Source organism: Podarcis erhardii, assembly GCF_964252035.2.
Source record: "Podarcis erhardii genome assembly, chromosome: 6".
Classification (NCBI taxonomy): domain Eukaryota; kingdom Metazoa; phylum Chordata; class Lepidosauria; order Squamata; family Lacertidae; genus Podarcis; species Podarcis erhardii.
In genome coordinates this window covers 45,267,489-45,289,127 of record NC_138510.1, presented here as the reverse complement: position 1 = coordinate 45,289,127, position 21,639 = coordinate 45,267,489, and the positions used below count along the sequence as shown (strand labels likewise).

The 21,639-nt window shown below is 42.3% G+C and overlaps 1 protein-coding gene across 4 annotated transcripts in view; it reads left to right on the top strand.

Annotated features, from left to right (window-relative positions):
• The first annotated feature begins 3,846 nt into the window (after positions 1 to 3,846).
• Positions 3,847 to 21,639, top strand: part of PPARD (peroxisome proliferator activated receptor delta) — a 52,304-nt gene continuing 34,511 nt past the window's right edge. The window contains exon 1 of one of the 4 annotated variants that reach the window (XM_081865373.1): positions 3,847 to 3,870. The gene's annotated coding sequence lies outside the window, so the exon portion shown is untranslated. Of the gene's footprint in view, positions 3,871 to 8,283; positions 9,238 to 9,630; positions 20,843 to 21,639 lie in introns of those variants that run through there. The other 3 variants (XM_081865371.1, XR_014157363.1, XM_081865372.1) reach the window with 3 other exon arrangements.

Genomic DNA, 21,639 nt, shown 5'->3' with positions numbered 1-21,639 from the left:
TACTTTCATTGAAACCTAGTTGAATATCTTTCTGTGCATTTCTGCTACATGAAAAGGATTCACATATAGTTTGTAAGTACTGTCACTGCCTATCTTTGCAAGGCTTAGCTGACTGATTCACAACCCTAGTTACCTTGGTTAAGACAAGGCTGTTGTTTCTTAGTACCAGGTGTAAGTTACGGTATGTATTTCCCTGGCTTTACCGGGTTTGATATAATGCACAACTCCACCCTCTGTGTAGCCTTTCAGAAATGAGGACAGAAAATTATAATGGTTTTGTTTGTGCTCTTCAGCAAACTCATCTGTTCATTTTTAAGGTATTCCCACACTGCCAGTTCAGTAAAGCTAAAGGTTGTAAATTAATGTTTGAGTAAATGGAGGAGCTACTATGTTTCCTGGAATTTTGTGCAATGTGATCTTGTCTCGCCTATGCTGACCCAGTGGTGTGCTGAAAGAACTAGCATGGACCATTGTCATTGTTTTGTGGTATATGGAGATTAGCTGGAATGAAGTGGAGCATCTGAAACCTAAAAGAAATCCCAAGTAGCTTTCTGTTTATTATCGCCACCATTATTTATTTGTATGCCACTTTTCTATGCTGAACCATCCTCAAAATGGCTCACATCAAATTTTATGTAAGATAATTCACTAACAATTACAATACATAACAAAATTTAAATAGTCATATAAACAATAGGCTAATGAAAAAAATCATGTTAGCAAATATGCATTAAAATTAGTCCATTGATAATTCATAATAAGGTCCATCAATAAAATACAAGAACATAATCCAGATAACAGCAAAAATAATATAATGTATATCCAAAATGGAATCTTGAACTCACTCTTACATTTACTTTAATCTTTAACTTTCTGATGGTAACAAAACTGTTTATTGCAGAAGATTTATTTCTATAATTTAACATTGTCTTAATCATATCACCATTGCATCTTCATTGGACTTGTCATATTTTCTTAGCAGAAGGAAGAATTATTATTTATTAAGGGTATTCAACCTGCCTTTCGCCCTAACATTCTAGGGGCAGGGTACAATAGATTTCACTTCTATAGTTGCTATAAAATGAATGCATCTGTATTAGAATTATATTGAAACTGTTTTTAATTTGTGGAATTGTTTTTAACTTTTTCTAAATGGAAGTGTTTTTACTTATCTTGCTTTATGTTTATAACTGTTTTACTTGTTTTATAATTGTATATTTTTATGGTTGTAACCTGCCCAGGGACTTTATAGTAAAGGGCAGGTAGCAAATAAATAAACAGACGCCTTCCTTTTAAATATGAATATGTAGCTTGATACTGATTGTGAAACGATTGTTTATTTTATTGCTTTTGTAAAGAAAATGCCAAACTTTTAGAGTGCCCTTTGTTACACTGTAATCACAAGGCAGAGTCCTTCAAGAAGTGATCCTCATGATAGAACAAGTTTTGTGCATGGATCACACCCTCTATAAAAACAAAAGCCTGAAATGAGGATACAAAATCCCTGTCATACCACTGCAAGCACTTCCAGAGTAGGAACAGTGACCCTGCTGTTGCCTTTTTGCTGGGGATGAAGAGTAAAATCCAAATATTCCTATTTACCTGACCAGTGGGCAACAGGAGGTGAGAAGAATGAATTTCTTAACTGGTTGATAAGCAGTGATATTTAGTGTGCTCGGATTGCTTTGTGTTTGGGAGAGTAACAAAATGCTTTAATAGAAATTGAACCCTTTTACTTTTAAGGCGAATTACCAGTTTTGAAAATATACTTGTGTTGCGACAAATAGACAGGATTAATTGTGAATGGCTTTTGTAAGATGCACATGTAGTATAGTTCACTCAGTAACAAGAGTAGAAGCAATTTAGACGACAGAGGGCACTGTGTTGCCTATTGTTTGTGCATGCAGGTGGCAAGATGTAGAGACCACTCAGTGCACTTAGAGCGCAAGGCCAAATGCAAGTGCTCCCTGCGAGAGGACGGCTTCCCTGTGCACTAAACAGTGTGTGACAGCATTTCTTCTACACATCATGTGCTTCCATGGAGCAGGAAATGGGAAGCCATCTGCACCCTTCACACCCAGAAACTAACCCTGCAACCTGGCAGATGCTCTGTGTGTTCATGTTTAAATTGTGTATAGGGTGTGGTGGTACTTAGAGTGTTGGACTAGGACCTAGGAGACCAGGGTTCAAATCCCCACTCAGTCATGAAGCTCAGTGTGTGATCTTGGGCCACTCACTGTATCTTAGCCTAACCTACTTCCCAAGCTTGTTGTGGGGATAAAATGATGAGGGTGGTTGGGGGAGCCATGTATGCTGCCTTGAACTCCTTGGAGACAAAGGTGGGATATAAAAGCACTCAGTCAATAAAATAAACCATTGTAGGTGAAGGCATATGGTTAGGAAGATCCATATAATTATTGCTAGGCAGACTTACCAGGTTTGGCCAGGAAAAAGGAGTTGGCTAGAACAGCACATTTGGATCCACTAGCTTCTGCAAAAGCTGGGTGCAGGGTAGTCAGTGTGTGCCAGTTCAGCTATGTCTTGAATCCTTTATCTGCCTCAGTCTGATGAGTCAAGGTGATTTTGAAGAACTTTAGGAATGACATGCAGGTTAACACCTGCTTTATCCATCTCCATGAGAAAAGGCAAGATTGGGAAATGTGTGTGTGAGAGTGTGTATGTGTAAAATATGAGTTACAGTAGTGTATGTGTTCTAGATATATCATGAGTTACAATGGTATAGCTCTTCTCATTCCTGCTGAGGGTAGAATTATTATTTTTCTGGCATGGAAAGAGAGACTTAGAGAGAGTGGTTAAAATGACTTGCTGGCAGTATGTTTGATACAAAATTATTTAATGATATTGTGAAATTAGAGAGATTTTAGTGGTAATTTGCCCTGTTGTCTTTTTTAAAAATAAAAAACCCCATCTTGATTAGGGTGGCTAACCAGTGGCCTTACAGATGTTTTGCACTACAGTTCCCATCAGATTCAGCCAGTGCTTGGGGCTGATACAAGTTGTAGTCCGAGCATTTGGAGTCCTACACTTTGACCACCTCTGCCCTAGATTAGTCAGTTGGTTAAAGATTTTTGATTCTCTAATGAGGTGACATTAAAATTCTCTCTCTCTCTCTCTCTCTCTCTCTCTCTCTCTCTGAGGCTTTTCAGTGAAGAGTAGGTATGGGATGGATGATAATTCTGGCTTGTGTTTGTGGTCATTGGTCTGGTTCAGAAAACTACATTCCCTTCTCACTTCTAGTTGGTAGTCATGGAGTTCTAACACCCTGTTCAAAGAGGGAGAGCTCACTCTGAAACCTGACTGCTTATCTTCTCTGTATTACCTACATTTGGCATAATAGCAGGGAGTGGTGTAGTGACTGTGTCATTTCCATGGCAAAAGAACAGCTTCCGCCTGTTTTACTTTTCTGATTTTTATTTCAAAAGCTCTTTCCAGGAACTTTGTAAACATGAATGAAAAAGTGTGTATGTTAGGGTGGGGGTGGGGAGCAAAACTGGCTTATATGCTCAGGGTCATTGTGGGTGGCCACTGCCTCAATTCAAAAGAAGCCTCCTGCACCCTGATCATGACATGGGTCTGAATTACTGCCTTGTAACACCACCAGTGAATTTTCTGGGAACTCCCTGCTTCCCCTGGCTTAATTAGTGCTTCATGTACAACCCTCTTCTAAAACTGTACTGAGAAAGGGCAAGGAATTTGAGTGCAGTCATGAAGCAGTAGCTGTGCTATTTTCTTGGCCAGCAATTCCATAAACACTCTGAGCAGGTGGCAGAGGCGGAGCGATAGAGAAGTACACAAAAGTCACATGCTCCTTTCAGATGCTGCAGGCATTCTGCTGAATTCTCCTGGTGGGTGAGTTGCTGTTTTTCATGGTTTAAATATACTGTGGCCAGTGTGCAGGCAAGAGGATGTTTAGGGTTCTGTAATGTAGGGACAATGTATTGCTTGGAGTCAGTAAGACATTAATTTATGTTTTCCTAGCATTTGGAAAAGGAGACGCTGTGTTAGGGCTTACAGAGATCTAGGCTGGAGACGTGTGAGTGGCCTCTGATCTATTCTCAGTTCTGTTTGTTTGAGCTGCAGGATCATGAATAAGTGGTGTGAGTTTTGTTATGAAAATTCGCATAGAAGGTAGTTCAACATGCCACTGCCCTGAATCTTTCACAGCAACTGTGTTAATTAAGCTCAGTATATCAGCATCGGGTTTCTGCTGAGTCTGCTTTCAATAGGCTCTGCCTTTGTTCAGAGACACAGATCAGCTGTGTTCCATCTCACTCGAATGAAATGAAACCCTGCAGTGTGATTTTCTGAACTTTTTGGTGAGCATGCAACATCAGTATAACAGTTTCTTCCTGAAGCAGATTATATTTGAGCACCTGGTAATAATATGCTATTAAAGTAAAGCACTGGCATTTCTCTTTCTAAGTAGCTGAACTCTGCCAGCAGTGACTCATAATATGGTCATTTTAATGTGGAAGATGTTGTAGGATTTTAGGTGTTGGCAATGTACTGTCTTTCTTCTTTTAGAGACTGAGCATTAAAATCTAAAATTGAAAAGCAGCGTAACATTCCAAACAGACTCAGCAGGAAATTGTTGTTCCCACAGAGCAATTTCACAAGTCAAGTAGAGCTATTAAGGTGAAAATGCTGATGAAACATCAATTATGATACTTAGAGATATTGCCATTGTTGTGAAAACTGCTGTATAGTGCATACAGCAAAGCCATCAAAATATTCAGTAGTATACAGATGCTGGGCACAATTGAAAACTGATTATCTTTGAGGCTTTGGAGGTTTACACTACATTTTATTTTTTTAAGCAGTGGGTGTTATTCAACTGAGTTTTCCTCAGAGTAGATCCACTGTAACATGACTGAATTGGGTCCATTAATTTCAATAGATCTACTCTGATTTCACTTTTTTTTTTTAAAGCCACCATTCCTTGGAGAAGGACATGGGATATAAATTTACAATAGTGATGCAGTTACTTGCAGCTGCTATTCTTTTAAGTGTCTCTCTGTGCCAACCCATATATAATTTGTGCATGTACATGGCCCATCTTTCAAAGACGACTGTGACATGTTCATCCCTTCTGTTGACTAAAATTTTTAGTACCCACCCATCAACTCTATTAAGGCATTGGAGTAAGACTCACCCATTCAGTTCCTCTTTAGTTGCCACATACTAGAGAAAGTCCTATCCTTTCTTTTCACAGCTGGAATTTTGTTTGTATCTGAAACAAAACAATCTGCAAGATAAAGCCCTTTTCTTTGGAGTTTCGCAGTCCTTTCCCATCCTCTGAGAGGATCAACATTTTCATTTCAGAAACACTGCCCTGGTGGTGTACAGTCTTCGAGAAGCATGCAGAGTGCAGGAACAGATGCCCAATCAAATGGTCAGCATCTGTGGTGAATTTGGCTGGGCAAAGACCATATAACTGAGGCATGCTAAAAGTCTACCAAAGAGAAAAGCATCCATTTGTCAAAGTTCAGAACTGCCCTCTCTGGAAAAGCCTTTGCTGCTCTTGAAATGACTTCTCAAGGCCCTTATAAATAATTTCTTACTTAAAACACCACCACCAAAACATCTGGTATTCTGATCTGCATTTCTTGGGGAAATAGAAGGATATGAACCATAACCAATTAATCTTAGACTTATAGAGTTGGAAGGAACCCCACGGGTCTTCTTGCTGTCTTCACTCTTAGTATAACTATATCACAGTCTGTTCCCACATTCATTACATTTCTGAGTTGAGCATATGACCATGGTCTTATTTGTATTTATTGACAAAAAAGCTTCAGTCTGTTTTCCATATGTGGCCTTGATGCTGGCAAGAGAGCTGACTGGGAAGAGATGCTGCTCTTCAGATGTACAGATAGGGTTACACCCTGGCAGGAAAACTTTCTCACGGGCCTTTTGTGTTGCTTTAAAATAGGAAATAAGATACTAGCTTTCAGGAGTAGCCAAACCTATTTTTAACAGATGCTTCCGAGTAGGGGTATTTCATATCTTCCTATATACGAGAAAGTTTTTCACACTGCAATTTGTGTGACTGCCAGTTGGCAACCACATAAATTGCAACACAACAACAGCGGGCAGAGTGAGTGACCAAAGCAGGCAGGTCAGTAGCATGAGTAAACAGGCCAGCAGAACAAGCAAGTGGGTAGGTGGGTGGCCCAGGTGGGCATTCCCATGTCCCTCCTGTTGTTGTTGCAGCCACCCGCTGCCTCCTAGCTTGGTTTCATGCGTGGACAATGAGGGGAGACAAGCTGAAGGGGTGCTCCCCGTTATTGTCGCCACTGCTGCTACAGGTTGAAAACATTCTCTCCTTAGTTCACTGCCACCAGAAAGAAGTGTCCATTTATAAATGCACGCTTTCATCTGCCAGTGAAAGTGGTGCGTGCTGAAAGAGGGGAAAGCTCTCTTCTCTTCATGCCCCTCTTCTCTGTGATTGACGGTGACAGCGGATCTTGAGACTAGGGTGAAATGTTGGAGGAGGCACGAGTTTTGGACAAACTGTGAGATAGAGATTGGAAACCGGGTGGGTTGTGATGGGTATATGGGGGTGTTGGGGTGAAGGAGCTGTAAGGGTGTTGGGGTGATGGGAGTTGTCAAGACAGTGTGGGGTTTGGCAGGGTTGGTGAGCAAATGAGAGTCCCAAGTGGTGATAAATGTCATACTAAAACTGATGTTGAACATTAGTAGGAGCAAAGCCTTTTGTTGTCTTCTCTACTGCCTCATCCTCCCAGCATAGTATTACATCATTTTTTATTTGATGTGTAAATGTTTTACCCATATATATATATATATAGTTGAAAAATGTGAGATTTCTGAAGACAAGTACAGGCTAGTGAGATCCTGCCATTTTTGCTGCCACTTCATTCTGTGTTCACTTTTATGACAGGTGAAGTCACTTTTCTTGGCAACTCTTTCTTAATACCTTTTGACAATCCATCAGTTCCAACATTTTTCTTGTTGTGGACTCAAAAACCAGTAACAGTGATTGATGTCCTTTTTGGGAGGTGGAGGGGAGAAAAAATACGCTGCCCTGAGAAATGTGGGAGAGCTATTATGCCTTACTAATCCCTGTGAAAATCATTAACAGAATTGTCTCCTGTTGTTTGCTCAGTTTTTAATCCTCACAGTGTTATCTAAAGTCATCTTACTTCTGAAGAGACAAGATTTATAGTCCGCTATGATTGGAGGAGGTTTGGACCTGTCTTTTGTAATACTGCAATTAAATGCTCCAGACTTGAGGGTTTTTCCATCAAACCCACTTTGTTGCATAAAGGAAAAGGAACTCCCCAAACCCCTTATTACCAGAAGAGCAATTTTTGAATTGTTGGCTTGAATATGCATTTCTTTATTTTATATATATAGATATATTTAAAGTATTCACCATCAAAAATTTCCCCTAGATGTAAGCATGCTAAAATTTCCACAGGAAAAATCTCTAGATTTCTATAGAAAGCCTTTGTTCCTTCTTCATGAATGACTCATAGAGAAGTTTCTACACAGAGCTTTGAACTTCCTTGTGAAAAAAATACGTTCCTATGACATTGTCTTGTTTTTCCTCTTTACTGATGGGGTTTCTAGCAACTGCTCTGTAAAGTGTGGTCTAGATTCTAATCCTCACTTGTTTTGTTATTCTGGATTAGTTCTAAATTCATGCTTGTGAAAAAATGGCCACTAAAGTGGTACCTCAGGTTACATACGCTTCAGGTTACAGACTCCGCTAACCCAGAAATAATACCTCGGGTTAAGAACTTTGCTTCAGGATGAGAACAGAAATCGTGCTCTGGCGGCACAGTGGCAGTAGGAGGCCCCATTACCTAAAGTGGTGCTTCAGGTTAAGAACAGTTTCAGGTTAAGAACAGACCTCCAGAACAAATTAAGTTCTTAACCTGAGGTACCACTGTATTCTTAAAGTTTGACAAATTACTGTTGGAGGCACCTCTGCCTGAAGTTAACCTTTTCGAGATTCTCTCCTTTCTTCACTCTGAAATAAGTAGACATATACGACTCCTCACATTTTCTGTAATCTTAAAATACAGTATAAAGATACATCTTAGATCAGCCAAGAAGGCCCTCTTGATTGTTTGGAAGCAAGGTGTGCTTGGTGGCTGCAACATTAATTTGGAAATTCTGTTATTTTGAGATTGATCAAGCTTCAGCACTTTTGAGAAGCATTGGGAAATCACCCTTTTGGGGGTTGACTTCCAGTGGTTAGATTTAAGATTTTAAGAGGCAGGAATTTTAATAAGTGTTTTCATCTTATTTTTTTACCCATGTTGTTGTTAAACTGGAATCTTTTCCAGGGATAAGGGAACCTGCCATGATGCCCTTGGAACTTGCTCTGAAGCCTCTGGTTCTGATCTCTTCAGGAGACTTTGTCCTTGGCAGAATGGATGGTGTGGTAGATTTTGTTATGACTTAGCACTGCCTTGTTGGCCTTGGTGCCATCGTTTGTTGGTGTACAATGATATGACTCTTACTCTCTCATGGGCATAGTGTCTGATAGTCTTAGTGTTGCAGGGCCATCTGTTCACCTGCAGGTGTTTTAGTTTTGCACACTGAAAATGTATTTGGGTGCCAGACAGGAAAGTGTTGATATGTGACTGGCAAATGAGGTGAGAAAATGCAACTCTGTAAAGTTCATAGTTCCAGATTTCTCACTGTTCAGTCAGCAATCTCAAGGCATCTGTAGAGGGGGCAAAAGAGTTGCTAAACACTTTTCCAGCTGTCTTGGATGAGTGCAGCCTAGACTGCAATGCTACTAGTACAAAGCTGAATTGTTGGTGTGAGTGGCAGTTTCTCTCTGTGCCTAGGAAAACAGAGAGGGAGAGGCATCCACTAGCTTCTGGCTGGAAGTTCTTGAAAAATAAAATTAACTTATATGAAACTTCAGCATAGGCTTTCGTTCAGAATACAAAGCATTGGCCACTTGCAAAAGAAAGTAAGGCTACAGTCTTAACCCAAATTACCTGAGTGTAAGCTTCATTGAAGTCAATTGGACTTATTTCTGAGTAGACATGGTTAGACTTCTGCTGTAAGTCTGGGTTTAATGGCATTGAACAGCTTTCCTCAGCCTGGTGTGCCCTCCAGTGTTTTGAATTCACTCCCGTCAGCCCCCGTCAGCATGACCAACAGTCAAGAATGAAAGAAGTTGTAGTCTGAAGCTTTTGGAGGATAACAGATTGGAGAAGGGCGACTAAGAAGGTAAGGAAACAAGCATTTAAGGCAGAAATAAATCAGAATTTCCTGCTGTCTATAGGGCCATTTACAGGTTTTTATTCAAAATACAGTTTTATTGAGAAAATAATAAATACAATTTAATATAGCTTACATATCATAAATATGCAAGAATGCCATCACCCTGAAGTTTGATTGGGCATAGATAGGTGGCACTGTGAATTATAGTATGATGAAGGGAAGTGAGCTGCAGAGAGACAGTTGGAACAGGCTGCAGCAGCCCTGGACCACTGGCTGCATTTTAAAATGCAGGCTTCTCTGTGGCTTCCTTCAGCAGCAGCAAGTGCTTGGAAACCCCACAAGAGATTTTGACAGGAGGGTGGAACAATCATGTTGATACCATAATAATATCGTATCTACAGGATGTCTACACAGTTTTTGTCCTGTTAGATCTCTGCTTTCAGGTTAGAAAGTGTTTGTGCTGATTGCAGTGAGTGGTACTGCTTGACTGCTAGTTGAGTGAATATAGCTGTAGTGTAGATGCAGAATCTGATGTGTGCAGTAGGATCAACTGTGGCAGGGTACCCCCAAAGCCTTATGAGGAATGGTTGAGGGAGTTGGGTATGTTTAGCCTGGAGAAGTGAAGATTGAGAGGTGATACGATAGCCATCTTCAAATATCTGAAGGGCTGTTGTATGGAAGATGGAACAAACTTGTTTTCTGCTGCTTCAGGGGGTAGGACCCAAAGCAGTGGATTCAAATTACAGGAAGGGAGATTCTGTCTAAACATGAGAAAGAACTTTCTGGTGGTAAGAGCTATTCGATAGCGGAATTGACTACCTCAGAGGTTGGATGGTCAAGGATATGTTAAGGGTTTCTCAGCTAGGATTCCTGCATTGCAGGGGGTTGGACTAGGGTTCCTTCGAACTCTACAATTCTATGATTCTAGGACACTGAAAATGAGAATGTGGAAAGCAGGCCTGTGAAAGCCAGGAAGAGGAGAAACTTGGTTTGGTGGGTTCCCTGTGAGTGAAAGACAGCATAAGGAGAGTTGTTAGGAAGTTACTACCTTCCATCTGAAAGTGTGGGATGTGCCCACTTTTGTTTATTATCTGTGGCCCTAATTGCCCAGCTGTATAGTGTGACATTGGATGATGGTGCCAGGATGTGTCTGGATGGGCAGGTAGGAAGGAGTTGTGAATATGTTCCCCCAGTTTCAGTGTTGATGGGCAGGGGAAAGTATAGCTGGAGTTGAGTGGCTAACTGGGAATGTACGGTAGGTGGTCCATCAACTGCCCTGTAGCCCAGTGGCAGAGCCACCATGGGACTGTTTTAAATGGTCGTTGGTCCAACACATCAGGCAGGGCACACTTTTGATGTTGTCTTTAGCCCAAGTGATATGAGGGAGAGGTCAAACTTTTTTTTGGGGGGTGCAATTCAGTCCCTTGTCATGGTTGTAACATTAGTAGTAATTAGTAGTAAAGTAGGCCTGTTTGGATGGCCCACTCTCAGTGACTAATGGAACTTAAGGAGTTCCTGAATTCTTGAGGAATTCCTAAACAGTCTGGACAATCCTGTTGATGCCCTGGTTTCACTATGGAGTAGCGAGATGAAATGAGTAGTTGACATGATCGCTCCTGAGCATCCTCTATGGCGTTATGGAGCCAGGGCAGCTCCTTGGTATTCTAGAGAACTTCGGGCTATGAAGCAAGCAGAATGAAGACTAGAGTGCAAGTGACACAAGTCTTACTCGGAAGCTGACTGAACGCTGGTTAGTGCAGTAACTGTGCCAACCGTGTGGCAGTGCATGCAAGTTGCAAAGAAGGCGCATTCACAGCTTGCATTGCATTCTCTAGTCACTGGCCAGTGGAATTATTTCAAACATTCTGGAGGTTACTGACTTCCACAGAGGGGGAAGGACCTCTGGAGCATTAGAGGACCTACTGTGACCAACTGGCTATATATTTTGAGGATAAAGTCACTTGACTTCAGAGTGACCTTAATTCTGCAGTTATTGCAGTTCTAGATGAAATACCCAATGCCATAGTCAGTGATGTGTTGTGAGATCAGTTTCAGCTGATGCAGTCTGCTGATGTAGTCAAGGTGCTGGCTATATGCCTGACCATGTATCCTCTTGATCCCTGTCCCTCCTGGCTTATTAAAGCTAGCAGAGGGGGTTTAACTGCTTGGGGCCAGAGTGTGGTTGGCACTGAAGTCCGTAAGGGGATGGTGTCTATTCCCTTGAAAGAGGCTGTGGTGCAACCTCTCCTGAGGAAGCCAGGCCTGAACCCCTTGGACTAGAATATCAACCAGTTGCAACTACCTTTATTGGGGAAGGTAGTGAAGAGAATTCTGGTAGGGCAGCTGCAAGCATTATTGGATGTCATGGATTATTTAGGTCTGTTTCAATCTGGGTTCAGGCCTGGGCATGGGATTGAGTCTCTCTTGGTTGCCCTGATGGATAACCTTTACAAAGAGTGGGACAAGGGGAGTGCAACTTGGCTTTCACTTTTCGCTCTGTTTTTGACTTTCAGTATCATGGACAATGGTATCCTACTGGACTGAGACTGTCAAATGGGAATTGGAGGGCACTGTATTCCAATGGTTTGTGTCCTACTTACAGGACAATGCTTTTTGGGAGAGTGCTTTGTGGCCCTTTGCACTTACATGACGCAGGATGACACTATTCTTTCCTCAGTGATATTTAATATTTACATGAACCTGCTTGAAGCGATCATTAGGAGTTTGTGGGCAATGAGTTATCAGTATCCTAATGACACTTCACTCTATTTCTCCATCACACCTGCATCAGGGCAGGTGGTGCGGGCCATGGACTGGTGCCTGGATCCAGTGGTAGGATGGGTGAAGGAAAATATGTTAAGCTTGAATCCTGGCATGACAGAAATACTGTGGATGAACGATTCTTTCGTCCAAGAAATTAGTCAACTGCTTTCCCTGGATGCGCTCTCTCTGAAGGAGCAGGTACACAGTTTGGGGGTGCTTCTGGAACCTGTTCTGCCAGTGGAGGTCCAGGTAGCCTCATTTGCTAGAAGTGCCCTTTACTTTGCAACTAGGGTGACACCAACAGCCAATCCTGAACCAGGATAGCTTGGCCACAGTAGTTCAAGCATTGGTGACTTCAAGATGGGATTACTGCAATGCAGTCTTTGTGGGGCTTCCCATGCACTTGAGCCAGAAGCTGCAATTAGTTACCATACTGCACAGTTACTGACAGGAATGAAACCCTGTCTGCATATAACACCCTTGCTCTGAGTTCTGCACCAGTTGCCCATTTGCTACCAGGCCAAGTTCGAGGAATTACGAACTATTAGGATATAAAGCCCTTAACAGCTTGGGGCCATTTTACTTGCAAGATCACTTTACTCCATATATGCTCCCTCAACTGCTTTGATCTGCAGAACTGGCAGCGTTAATGGTGCCACATAATACTTGTTCAATACTTAGAAGAAATTGTTCTTCCTGTGTAGCAGCACCTATACTTTGAAACTCCCTGCCTGCTTGACATCAGGCAGGTACCTTCGCTGTAATTTTCACCATCTGCTGAAAACATTTTTGTTTCGGCAGTCCTATTCAGACATGTAGAAGCTACATAAGCATCTTCTCTCTTTTTTACTAGTGTTGATTATGATAGTCTTCTACATGTTTTTAAATACCCATTTTAACTGTTCTTATACTGAGGTTTAATGCTTTATTTTATACTTACGTAAACCACTTAGAGGCCAGTAAAGCGATGAGCGCCGCAACCCCAGAGTCGTCCGTGACTGGACCTAACGGTCAGGGGTCCCTTTAAACCACTTAGAGGTTTTCTTACAGGCAAGCAGTATTTAAATTTTGTTAAATAAATAGAATAAATCTCTATCCCCATGCCCAGAATACCTTCTGGATTGTCCTGCCATCTCAGTAAAAAAGAAAAGAAAAACAAGCATTTAAACACTGATAATTGTTGAACTGCCCTAGAATATGCAGAGTGGAAGTTTCCAGTGTTGGGAGAAGTGGAAAGTTTTTAAATTTCATAATTAAAGTAGAAATTGGTTTGCTATTCTTTGACTGTCTGTTGAGCATTACGGCCAAAAATTTCCATGTTGAATGCCAAGTGTGTAGACAACTAAATAAAAAGGTTTCTTTCTCTTCTCTTTTCAGGGATGCCAAGCATCTCTTAATCTTGGGTCACTAGAAATCCCCTGATTTCTGGATACTAAATCTGGAAAAGATGATTCTGGAAGAAAGCTAGTAAAATAAGTAAAATATGCTAGCTGGCTTGTGCCACTGGCATGTATTCCAGGTGGGCTACTAGTCCCTTGTTATAACCTGTTTTCTGAGCAGAAATATATACCCCCAGGATTCTTGGTCTCAATCTGAATCCAGTCCATCACTTAGTAGCCATTCTGATTGCTAACTTGGACCAGCAGTCCTTTCTTTCTCATGGATACTGCACCTGTCAGTGATGCCTCATCAAAGAACTGGAGTTGCAGTAGTGATGCATACCCAGGCAACTGGGGTTTCGGAGATCCTTTTTCTGTTCTCTTTCTCTCAGGTGTTTTCCAGGATGTTGTTGCCTTTGCTGCTGTTCCTGGGGAACGGATGGATGGTTGTTTCTGCCAGCCCGAATGTGTCTGCCATCCCTGTGAAGTTGTGGGCCTGTCTGCCAAAAGGAGGAGTAGCTGAAGCAAGGTTGCTTTGTCGCATGCATGGATTGTACGCCAATGGATCCAACCCTGGAGTGTTCCAGAGCTTCTACATGTTCCATGCCGTCTCAGACTCAGTCAGCTGCCACTGGAGAGACATAGCCAATTGCACCCTCAAGACCAGTGGAGAAGTTGGACATTTTTGTTACAGCATGCAGACGGCCAGTTCAAGTGTTCGCATTCCTGTTTCTTGTCGACCTTTGCCTACACACCTGGATTCTCGTTCAGCTGGAAGCAGCAGCATCCAGGATGGTTCATGTGATGTTGCCCTCGTTTCTGCTGCTTTATGGAAACCTGGTGCACCGCTGCATCTGCGAACTGTTGTTGGAACCCAGAACACTAGGTTTCCTGGAGATCAGTTCCAGCTGTCCTTGATTTCGCCCTCCGGAAAGAACATCACCCGCCTGATCGTTAATTGGGAATCTCAGGAGTGGGAATTAAATGGAATGGACTTAATTAAAGAGGGGCCACCAGACTGGGTGGTGCCGATCAGGGGGACACACTGTGACCAACAAATGTCCACTATTAGGTTTAAATTCTATGGTTTTGTTGCCATCACAGAGGAAATAAGTGAGCAAGGCTCATACCGGGTAGAATTTGGCTCTCAAAACAAAACAATTCTTACATTTAATCCCCTGATCACAGACATCCTCCCACTTCGCCATTTGACCAACCCCATCATTGGGTCTCATGTGTTGAAATTAGATCAGCCTGAACAAATTGTCATGCACCCCCAGACCTCACTAAAGGAGGTGCGGATTCATTTTGAGGGTTTGAATGTGTCACAGAGAGCACCTCAATGTGCTCCCTTTCTCGGAGTCAGCCACAGAGGTTGGATGGAGTGGGTTAAAATGTGGGATGGAGTACATCATGGGGAAAGGGTTAAAAGAGAACTGATGGATTGGCTTGGGCCCCTAGGAGCAGGTCTTTCTTTCATAGATGCAGCCAACATAGAAGTCTTGGCTAATAAACTTTCATATTCCACAAAACAAATAGGGAAACTGACTGCCCCATTAACCAAATCTCTCTTGCAGCTCACAGAACAACCACAAGCTATCAGTAAAGTGCTTCCAGTCTGGGAAGCAATATTAGAAGAGGACAGCATGTTGATTGTGTCTGGAATCCAGTCCCTCCAAAGCAATGTTTCATTGGCTTTAGCATGTGAACAGGCACAAGCAATCACACAGAATGTAGTCATGGGAATGATTCGAGAGGCCAAGGCGGGAAACATTCCCATGGAGGTGAGCAATTTAATTCGGCCAGAGCTCACTTCAGGAGAAATAGCCTTGGAGGCTTGGTGGAGGTTGCTAAATGCATCTTATGATTCTGCCCAGAATATGCTGCGGTTATTTTTAATAACCGTAGAAGCCACCCAGATCATCCCAATCTATCCAGTGGTCCCCTTGGGATTCCAGATTGACAAGGATTTGGTCATGTATTCCAGGGACTCCAATAGGTGGGCACGGATGAGGAATGGTGACTGGCAAACAGTTAATGTGCAAGGTTGTGTGAAAAAGGAAAACTTGGGCTTTGTATGTGATGACAGCAGTTTAGAAGAACACCACGAATGCTTCTCTCCTCAGCTTGTAAATAGTTCCCGCTGCTCTTTTGATGTAATCCAAGAAGAAAGTTCTACTGTTGTATATACTGGGAAGGGCTGTATTTGTGTAAGAACGCCATGTGAGTTTGTAATCATTAATGGTCTGGTTATCCAGCCTATGCTGCCTTATATTAACCGTTGTTTTTGCAATATTAGTGTGCTTGTAGGCTGTGATTTCCAATTTCGGGTACCTGTTTGGACTGTGCAGCACATGAAGGCTTACCCCTCTTTGTATCGAGAAATCTCACCTATTTCTCTAGGCCTTGGCCTTTCTACTCTGAAAAACCTGCTTTCTCACCCCTCCCTGAAGCAGGAATTGTTGAAAATCAAAGACTTGGGTGAAAATGCTGCACTTGAGATTCTGCATAGCAATAGGGAGATTGCCCAGATTGTAGCCACAGTTAAATCTGCTGGAGACCACGCTTGGTGGGAGGTGCTTCTTGGATGGTCTCCAAGTTCAAATGGAGTACTAAATATTGTTCTCCACCCTATTGTGGTGATTTTATTATTTCAAGTGGCGCTAGTGATCAGTTTGTTGCTGCTGGTCGGCTGGATGAGGCGGCAAACACAAAGACTTTATGATTTAGAGAACCAGATACAAGCCGCCAGAGGAAGGTTGTGATGGGAATACTTGCCAGAGCAAACACTCCTTTAATGGAAGGACGTTGCCAGATACGACAATTGTGATTTTAAGCTTCCATCTTGTCTGTTTATAGTTGCTAAGCTGACATGGACTAGCAGCTAAGGACAGGATGCTTGACCTCCAGAACGGTCACATTCTGTTGAATGGCTGTGAAAAGACAGGAACAGATCTGTGTGTTGTGTGTGGCTGTCAGTAAGGAAAGCCCAGTGCATGAGATCCTGTATAAATGGAAGGGCTATGCTCAGTTTTAGAAACTGAGATATGAAAGCTATGAGCTAAATGGCACCTTAATCCTAGGTTATGGGTGCAACAACAGAATGTCTAGGCCTGCTTTTTTATAAGAAGAATACAAAGCTGAAAATGAATGAACTGCAGCTAAAATTGTATGTTCATTTTTCATGTAGTCTAGTCCTTCCCTTGCCCACCCACCTAATATCCTTAAGAGGGTCTCTTCTCTAGTCTTCAGACAGTAGCTGGAAGTGGGGAGGCAGAAAAAGGTCCTCCTGCAGTTTTAATCTGAAATCTTAGGCTCAGTACTGTACCCAGAGCTCAGAAACTGCTCGAGCTAAAGAAATTCCCTGTTGCAAAAGGCGCCTAGAACAATGGAAGTTTCGAACACTGGCTATGCTTTATCGGGGCACTTGCTCTACACAGCTATGACCTATACATGAATAACACAAGCACAGAGCTGGGGAAAAGGGCAGAGCCTAACCCTAACCACCCCGCACTACAGGATCCTTGGATTCAGACTGTTGAATGGGAGCCATCCATGCTGCTGGCATTTATTGAAAACACACCTATTGGTTCTGCATTTCCTGATCATTAACACTGGATCATACAGCCTGGAATTTTTAATATGTGTGCATATAAAAATGTTTTTTTTTTCATGTTTTAATATTGTAAACCACTTCAGTATTTTTAAATAGAAAGTAGTCTAGAAATATTTTTAAATAAATAAAATCCTCTGCATCCGATTGCAATCTATTTATCTTGCGTGTGCACACATTCCCACACACCCAGCAGTAGTACTTTACCTGGGAAATAACCAGGATCATTCGTTTTTATTTCTCTAGGGGCTTTGTACTCTGAAATGAAATGAGCGTAGAGCTTTATTAATTTTTTCTTCTACCAGTTGCAGTACAGTACAGAGAAGCTTTATTCATTGAGCTTAAGATGAGATTCCATAATACAAGCACTGTAGGCTTCATTTATTTCTCCTGTCCATAACTTGCCTATTCCTTGGGATGTTGTTCCATGGTCTAATGTCCTTGGGAAACGTTCCAGACAATCTGGCTATCTCTAGCAGTAGCATGCACTTAGCAGCGCCTCCTGTTTTACAGCCAGTATGATTGGTTGTCTGCCAAAGAGATATGCTTTGCCACCTGAGAAGGTCTGGGACAGTACCAAAAGAGCACAGTGGCAGCTGCTCTCATACACAAACCTGAAAATAATATACTTGGAAAAACAAAAATGGGAATTATTATTTTTCCGAAAAACTTAAATAAAAATAAATCCTAGGCATAAACCAATGTATAAACTCATTAGCTGTTGACCCTTCCTCGTAAATTCAGTTCTGGGAATTGGCTGCTGCCTCATATGTTTGTGTACACAAAGCAGGTAGTGGACTGTTAACATGTGGCCTTACTTTAATGGCAGTGAGTACAAACTGAAATAGATGTCCTGCTAGAATGGTGCTTGCTCCTCTGTAGTCTTTGAAAATCTAAATTTGATTCCCAAACTTTTGGGGCACCGAGGTTCTGCTCACCAGGCCTTCCTAACTGTATTGTGTCTCTTCTCCATTAATTCACCTTCCTTTATGGCTTCCTCTTTGGGCTGCTTCTTCTGAGTTTCCAAGGACTCCACTGTTAACCTCGCAATCTGCCATGGGTGCTGGTCATAAGAAATACCTTATGAAGGGATGCTTTTAAAGATATTCCCTTTATAGGTTAAAAGGGAAATCGTGTAAAATGCATGTGAGACAAAGAGATGTAAGGCGTTGTTGTAAGAATGGCATAGTGGAAGTAGTACTCCATTTAGTTTGAGGAGTAATGCCTCATGCTACTATCCCCCTCCAGGTGTTCTACTCTTGCTGTAAAAGCAACAAGGGAGTGACAAATGTGTTAAGCTCCTGCCATTGCCATCCTTCTTGCCTCCATGAGCTGCTACCTGAAGCAGAAAGCCTCATGTACTCATGGAAGCTTCCTACATGATTTAGCACTCCAATTTTTTCAGCATTAAAAAAAACCCCACCCCACAGCTTTTTAAGAATATTACCCTTGTAGATGGAAATATGGACAGGGCAATCAAAACTTAGCATTCTCATCCCCACTTGCATGTTGTTATCTGCACACAAGTAGAATGTCTTAAGAAGGCTATTCTAATGCAGTAAGTCTCTAGTTTGAATTCTCACCTGAGCGATAGGGGAACCCTCTGTTTTCTCTTTGTCTCTCCTTCTGCAATAAAGAGAATAGTGCTAGCCTACTATACTGGGAAGTTTTAAGGACTCCTGAGCTGATGTGCATGAAAGGCTTTGAATGCTTGATACGTGCTATATAAATGCAACGTATAATGTGAAAAGGGTGTTCTGTTGGTTGGATCAAGTGTTGTAACAAAAATATGCAATTTATTGGGGGGAAAGGAGGAAATTGGATCCAGCTGGATTAGTGCAGATCCCTGGACAGAAACATTCAATTGGCAAATTACCTTATAAAAATAAAATGTGTACTGATGCCAGATATTGTAACCACAAATTTAAAGATTTAAATGGACTCAATCCATACTTAAAATTAGCAGTGTGTGCTAATTTTATAGGGTGAGAAAAATGCAGGCATACTGTCATGCCAGATGTTTGAAGAGCTGAATAATTTAATAGTAAGTTATTTCACAAAACACTGTGCCACTTGAGTAGAGGGCATTGTTAACAGCTGCTAGTCCACCAGGAAATCCAAAAACAGATCATAAGCACTTTAAAAAGTATATTTTTGAAAAAGCAAGTTCAGTTCAGAACTTTTGGCATTTAAGTCTACAGGGGGGTTACATGTATTTTAGACTACTGTTGTAGCAACCTGAAACATGTCACTGTCCCCTAGACTGATTGGTGCTTACCACTGGGTTCTATTCACTTCAGTGGGGCAATGATGGGACAACATTACTGAAGCCAATCTGGGTCTGGGATCTTCTGCATGCAAAGTAGATCCGTACCACTGAGCCACAGCTCTTTTTCCATCATCTTATCCGAAAGCAAAAATGGGGCAGGTAAGGTACCAGGATATAGGGACTGCCCTGGTAAAGAGCAGTAGGAGACAGTGCTAAAAGGCTCCTGTGTGAAGCAGAAGGATCACGAAAAGCATGTTAAGCATTTCATGTGAGAAATGAATTTCTGCAGAGGTGGCCAGCAAATCCTGAAACTGTAAACTGGGCAGATTCTAAAATACTCCTGTGCAAATGGTGATTAAAAGCGGCACACTAGAAGAAACATTCCATGCTACATTTTAGCTATGTAACTTCTGTGTTATTTCCCATAAGATACATCTTGCCTGGGCACGCATAGATGTAGTGAATAAAGCATGTGACTTTGCACAAAAACTCAGAATCTGAGTTTGCTAGTGGAGGGAGTGATTAGATTGCTGACCAGAAAATCAGTTGTGGGGATTTGGTTTGAAAACATGATCAGCCTCAGAGGGTCACCAGTCTCTTATCACCTACTGCACTTGTAAACATTGTAGAGATTATTGTCCTCTCACCACCGCCCCACTTTGCTAAATTTTCTTCTCATGAGGTTTATACTCAGAGACAGAAAATGTACATGTGTCACAATAACTTGAGCTGTGTAATACTGTGAAGTATGCAAAATGGCACCACCATAGGCAGGCCATACTCAAACACTGCCTTGCTGAAGCCAAGTCTACACTTATTTTTTTCAACTTGGAGGAAAGTTCCACTCAGAGGAAGAAGGAGATGGCTGACCGCAGGAGGATAAGCAGGAAAGACCCAGTAACCTTTTTACTGGCCTTGCTCCAGTGCTTTTAGAAACAGTTGGATGTGAACAGTTAAGCAGGTGTAACTTTTCCTGGCATGAACTTAATCAGCTCTTTAAATATGTTTGTGTGTTGCTGCTAAAGTCATAGGAGTAAGACTTCTGGGTATAGGGCGGTATACAATAATAAAAAATAAAAAATAAGGTGGCCGCACTCCTCAAAATTCAGCTTTCAGTATTTAGCAAAGCCAGCCTGGTGTCAATATGGAAGGAATTGGAATCAGGGTTTCTCTCAAGGGAAAGTCTCATTGTGTTCCAGACTAGGGATTGTGCACATTATTTATATAAACATTTCTGTACTACCTCTTAGTTTTAGAAATGTGGTTAATGAAAACAAGACAACAAGGCAAGCAACAAGGCAAGTGACTTTTCCAATGAAAGGTAATCTAGGCATGAAATTCAAGGTGAGCCAAATGCTGGCTGTTCAGTCCAACTTACAGTTTACAGGGAAGTGGAACAGGAGCTGGAGGAAATGAGAATAGAGACCTGAGCAGAAGCTAGTATAGCCCAAGGAAGCAGAGAAGAAGACGATGAGACAGAAGCACTGTAACCTGTTGCAATCAGCCAAACTGATTACTAGGAAGTACTTGGAAGTACTGTCCAAGATTAGCAATAGCCAAAGAGCAGTGGGAAGGCTCTACATAATTGTCAGGGAACTGCCATCGGAGAGAGAGGTGGTGGATAAGTTCCATGAGAATAGGAGAGAATCTGCAGCAGAAGGAACCAGCAGGGGGAGTGCAGGAGTCACAGCGGAGGGGAGGCTCTGGGATACTTCCAGTGACGACAGCGAAGAGGTAACAAGACCCCCGTTAGGAACTCCCACCCTGCGCCGGAAACTGTCACGCAGAGAGTCACGAAAGCGCATGTCTGTCAAACAGCTTTTATGTTGGCGTAGGTTCCGTAGACGCCCACTGTCAGATTCTACCAGCGACTAACGGAGTCATGCTTTGGGGAGCTCCGTTAGTGCCTAGGTTGGGATGACCAACCAAACCCCAGAGGGATCAAGCTTTACGCACAAGCAGCTCATTATCCCATCACAGCAATCTGACAGTCTCTGAAAGCAGCTTGTGCAAGCAGAGGGCATCATGAGCGAACCAGCTGGAACCGGAGGTGCAGGAGCTGGGGCTGGAGGAGGTCCAAGCCTGGAAGACAGGTACAGGGCGTTGGAGGTCCAGCTCGCGCTGCAAACGGCGAGGCTCGAGGAGAGGAGGGCTCAAGATGCGGATAAAGGGAAACCCACCCCACTTGCCAGAAAGGTGCCTGGATTGGTGCAGAAATTTGGGGGGGATCCCAGGAACTATCAAGCCTTTAGGACAGAGATGCAATATGCTCTTAACCTACTGTTTGATGACTTCCCTGATGAGAACTCTAGAGTGGCGTACGTGATCGGCCATCTAGAGGGAGGGGCGAGGGACTGGGTGCGGCCCCTGATGGCAGCCAATAA